Source organism: Panulirus ornatus, chromosome 26 (assembly GCF_036320965.1).
Source record: "Panulirus ornatus isolate Po-2019 chromosome 26, ASM3632096v1, whole genome shotgun sequence".
Classification (NCBI taxonomy): Eukaryota; Metazoa; Arthropoda; class Malacostraca; order Decapoda; family Palinuridae; genus Panulirus; species Panulirus ornatus.
Genome location: NC_092249.1, coordinates 7,236,210 through 7,242,209, shown reverse-complemented (window position 1 = coordinate 7,242,209; position 6,000 = coordinate 7,236,210).

The window sequence follows — 6,000 nt, the reverse complement described above, 5'->3', positions numbered from 1 at the left end:
GGAACCAGGATGCTGTAAATATCATCGATATGTTCGTTCAACAATGACTGCATGTAAGGAAGGTACTCCTATAGCAGTAATTACCATCGTCACATGTCCTCTCTCTAAGTGTCCTTTACTCATTCACATGTTGCATATACGGTGATATGATGGATGCAAACAGATCAAAGAAGGAGTGAATATTTGAGGAAAATCCGTCTACTATCATCTGATATTGTACCCTCTCCTTGTAGAGGTATTTGCAGATGACCCTACAGCTGAAGACGAGATTAGAAGGTACAGATTCATATATCTGTTGGCGTTGCTGCCAGGCATTCTCCGGAAAAATTTGCTACTTTCAATTTGGCATTCGTTTGCTAGCATCTCGTACTAACAGTGTAAGAAAATAAGACATGATTCTGATGTTTGTAGTCAGTTTTGATGCTAGTTATTTCTTCTTCTTCAGGCTCTAGTCACGGCCAAAAGTCCACATCAAGCCGGGCTGTAATTAAAATATAGAGCGAATTATGAGAGTGAAAAAGAATAGACAAAGGGAAAGTGTCTACGAATTTTGGAGGAAATGAAAAGCCTTTCTTTTTTTAAATGGGGAAAGACATGAGAGGGTAGAGAGTTCCAAAGCTTCGAGGTGTAGGGAATCCTTAACTAAAGAATCCTTAACTCTACGTAACAGGATTCTTAAGGGTGCATCTTGCATATCGCTAGCACATATGACCATTGAAAGGAGGTTAATTGCAATGGTCTAATTGCCATCAATGCCCAAAATAGTGACTAGATTTTACCCAGAGAGTTTGCTGAAGGACTTGGATTACCTCCCCATATGTGAGATAAGAATCTCATCCCAATACGAGCCTAGTTTTGGTAAAGTCTTAGAAATTGGTAAGATTAGGGATAGAAACGAGTACGATAACAGAAGTTAGTGTCTGAAGTATCTGTCAACCAAGACTGTGCTAAGTCCAGGAGATATTGTGGTTTATAGCTATTCTTGCCATGTTGATTGGAATAAACGTTATAGATAGATGACAAGTGTCATACTCACGAGAAAATGTAATGAAATTGTGTACATTGTGTCTGGTTAATGGCTGTGAGATCACAGTCCTAAACAGTCCAAAAGGAGGGAGGTGGAGGACTGGCTGAACACACAGAGTAAAAGTTACTTCGGTGCTTAATTTCACCCAACACTGAGTTTGTACTGGTTGTGATAACTGTTTCCAAAACATTCATTTGTAAAGGTTTAAAAGTTTAATTGCAATCTATTTCCCACCTGGTAAATTCTATGAATGATCAGGGGGGAAAGGAAGTGCATGATAGTAATACTAAGTGAAGCATTCTGATCTTTGGGGTAAATTAAGAGAAAAGAGCCAAGTGCTCGAGGTATCTCTTTTGACGGAACTATATTTCTACTTTTTTGTTTACTCCGTGAGGATACTTAGTATTGCTGTAACATCTAGAGTGTTTTGGGAACCTCACCTGAGGGAAATAGCTGAGTCTGCCACTAAGAAAACTGGGAATCCTCTTTAGATATTGATCTTATCTTTTCTTTTGAACAGTTGCTCCGTTTATACAAAGGACTGATTCGTCCTTGTATGGAGTACTGCTCTCACATCTAAGAATGTGCGGTCTGACTTATAAACTTTCCTAGGCTAACTTCCAAGCTTGACTCCTCTCTTGCCCCGCGCCGCAATGTTGGTTGACTTTCCCTCTTCTATACGTAAAACTTTGGCTATAGGTACAACTTGTTTGCTCGTGTGCCCGCACCTCTAGCTAGACCATGCAAGACTCGGCAAGCTGCTGTGTCACATGATCTCTGTGTAGCAGCTGGCAACTCAAAGGTGGGCCGTTTTGATAACTGTGTCTTTCCCTATACCTCGAAGCTTTGGATATCTGTACTCTCTCATGTTTTTTCCCGAGTGGCCTGACACTTTTAAAAAGACTGGTTTCTCACTTTTCTCACTTTCTCTAAAATTCGTAAATATTTTTCCTTTTCTTTCTTTTTTTCCCTATTCATTAACCTCTTTACAATTCAATCAAGGCCCGGTCGTGATGTAGATTTGAATATAGGACCGGAGCCCCGACGTAAAAATAGAGAGAGAGAGAGAGAGAGAGAGAGAGAGAGAGAGAGAGAGAGAGAGAGAGAGAGAGAGAGAGAGACCTTTCGAGAAAATGGGCGATTCAATAGAACGTCGATACATAAACTTGTCTTATGCTGTGCCTAGTTATCATGGGATATCTTATTAAATACTCATGACGGCTTGTAATCCCCAGGTTAAGGGTGTGGCCATTCGTTCTGTGAGGATGAGCGATGTTTGCGGAGCATGGCCACTTGTGTGAGGATGAGCGATGTTTGCGGAGCACGTCCACTTGTGTGAGGATGAGCGATGTTTGTGGAGCATGGCCACTTGTGTGAGGATGAGCGATGTTTGCGGAGCACGTCCACTTGTGTGAGGATGAGCGATGTGTGCGGAGCATGGCCACGTTTGCGAGCGTGTATGTGTGGATAAACAGTTTAGGAGGGAGAGTTTGGCCACAAACTAAAGGATGTCTTGGCTAAGTTTAGCCACTGTAACAAACTACGGCGTAAATTCGTACGAAAATACGAGAGCCACTTAAAGATACGGTGCACGGAAGGACCCAGATAAACTGCAGGAAGTTATGCGATAGTTTACTGGCAAGTAAGAGGGCCAGGGATATTAAAAAGAGGAAAAATGTGTTTCAGGCGACAATTTGTAGCGGGAGACCAGCACATGGCGCGAGTAATGAGACCGCTGTACTTCTCGTACGGACTTTAACTTTTGGCCAGAGGAGGCAATTTGTCTTGCTTCAGCAAACCTTCAGGCCAGCTATATGCTCTCTCTCTCTCTCTCTCTCTCTCTCTCTCTCTCTCTCTCTCTCTCTCTCTCTCTCTCTCTCTCTCTCTCTCTCTCTCTCTCTCTCTCTCTCTCTCTCTCTCTCTTACCTTGATATCTTACCATCTGTACATCAGTCAATAAACAGTGCATATATATATATATATATATATATATATATATATATATATATATATATATATATATATATATATATATATATATATATATATATATATATATTCCTATGAGTCCACGAAGAAAATGATACACGAAAAGTTCCCAAGTGCACTTTCGTGTAATAATCACATCATCAGGGGAGACACAACAGTGAAATATAACAGTCAGTTGATATACATCGAAGAGACGAAGCTAGATAGATAGATAGATAGATAGATAGATAGATAAGATTGTCACACTTGTCCTTTATGCTAGTACGAAAGTGAAATCGCACTTCAGTAGGAGTTTATACAATTTTATCTAACCTGTAATTTTTCTATACATGTGGCACGACATGTTTCGTGGAGACAATCCACCTCATCAGGTGCCAGTACTTAACAAAGTTATCTAAATTCCAACGTCACACTTCATTCCCGCCGTCCAACACCAATCTTTATCGACCAAGTAATAAAGATGGCCAACTGGTATCAATGTATTACATGGAAAAATGACAGACGTACAAAAGGTAGACTTATAGATGTGAAGTGCTGAGGGAGGCAGCTGGTAAGATGTCTGATCACTTCCTCGTGGAAGGGAGGGTGAAGATTTGTAGTGTTTTTTCGGAAAAGAGAAAACGATATGGTGGAAAATGGTGAATTGAGCGTAGAATGGCAGAAGGTGAGAGCAGACAAAGCCTAAGGAGTGGGCGAGGAGGTATGTAGAGAAGCGAGTGGCATGCTGAAGGTAAGAAGTGGGCAGAAGAGAAAGGCTAGCTGAGGTGGGCGTGGACAGCGACAAAGTATGATATATATATATATATATATATATATATATATATATATATATATATATATATATATATATATATATATATATATACATAAAACGGAAAAAACAAAATGGAGTGTTCAGAGAAAAGATGAAGTCTGGGAATATTGCCTCATGTTCAAGAAAGTTTTTACAGCAGGAGTCAATACCGGATGTGTCGACTCTGCTGAAGGAGGTTATAGTGGAAGGCAAGAGAGGGATGACCATGTCCGCCATGTAGAAAGAGGAGAAATATCCGGGTCAAAGGCCAAGTACGGGTTCAGTAGAACATACCGCCGATGGAGGGTGAACGTTGAGACTGTAATCTCTGGCGTTCATCATCAGCTTCGGTAGGATACGAACAGGTGCATCTAGAATCATATTTAATGAAGTTAGATTATGCAGTGAAGGTAGCAGTATATATATGAACGCATAGGAAGAACAAATTGATGATACATATATCTGTCTGTCTAACTTACCGTGCATCATTTTCATAATGTGGCTCAAGGACATCCAACCCTGCGTCTTTTGTAGCAAGGAATTTTGGTGGTCTATCACCATGAACCCACCCTTGCTGTCCTGTGATTCTATAGCTAAATGCATGTATGTGCTGGGAGAATGTTGAGACAACTAAGCAGCGAGGTTATACCTCACCATAAATATGACTTTTCTGTAACGTCCCTCAAACCTTAGCCAACCTTAGCTTACATATGTACATTATATATATATATATATATATATATATATATATATATATATTTTTTTTTTTTCCGTACTATTCGCCACTTCCCGCGTTAGCGAGGTAGCGTTAAGAACAGAGGACTGGGCCTTTGAGGGAATATCCTCACCTGGCCCCCTTCTCTGTTCCTTCTTTGGAAAATTGAAAAAAAAAAAACACGAGAGGGGAGGATTTCCAGCCCCCCGCTCCCTCCCCTTTTAGTCGCCTTCTACGACACGCGGGGAATACGTGGGAAGTATTCTTTCTCCCCTATCCCCAGGGATAACAGGGATATATATATATATACATATATATATATATATATATATATATATATATATATATATATATATATATATATATAGATAGATAGATAGATAGATAGATATAGGAAAGGTCAATAAACTTCTTATATCTAATACCTAAATAGAATGACAAGAGTCCACATAAAATGACAGTGATCTGTGTCTGCGTGGGATACCTTAACATCTAAGTCTACTCACCGTTTCAGAAATAAGAAATAATGTAGCATGAATCCTAACTCAATAACTAATAGTAACTAAAGATCCTAATTCACAATTCCTAATTCACAATTGCAAAGGACTTTCTTGTTCTCTGGTGTTAAAAATTCACTTGATGGGTCGGTTTGTGACACTGGATTTGGAGTGGCTGGAGTGCAATGCAGCCGGGTGTCTGGGCGTGAGTGTGTCCGTACACGCGTTGTACGTAGAGGCATTGGGTCAAGCACGCCACAAGCACGTCCTTAAGACTCTCCCCAGTTGGGATCTTGACCGATGCCCTACAGGTGCTCTCCCCAAACAAGCCCTCGACCCAACCTGGCAATCGACCCCAAACAGGTGCTCGACCCATACAACTGCATGACCCAAACAGCTACTCGAATGAACCAGGCTGTGCGAGATTTCCTATTGGATGCTGAATGCCACTCTCTCCGGGTTGGGTAACTGTTTTCAAGGACAATAGGATACTCACTCAGTCTCGTCTGTGTACTGCGTGACCCGAAATCACGTTGGGTTCCTAAGGCGATCATTTCAGTTTCTCCCAGTTAATGACTTCACTATGTCACTTTGTCATATTTTCCACACTCGATACATTTTCGTGGTGTCATTAGTTGAAACTGTTTGATTGTGTGTTCGTATTTAAGCGCCGTAAATAGCAAACTTTTGCACTTAGCTTAATCGTATATGGGAGCTGCTATGGACGAGGACATGTCCCTTATGAGTTTAGCAATTCTATTTCTATAATAAACCTTAAGATACAAGCTATGGGTTATTCTACGTGCTAATTCCTTACATTATCTTTATGACAATTTGCTCCTTACTAGTTCAACAATATTACAAAAGTACTCATAATTTGCATCTTCCACACACACACACACAAACACACCTGGCGAGAGTCTGGACATGACGGTGAGTTTCGAGGGGTTTCAGCCTCCCGCATGTAACCTCACTTCCC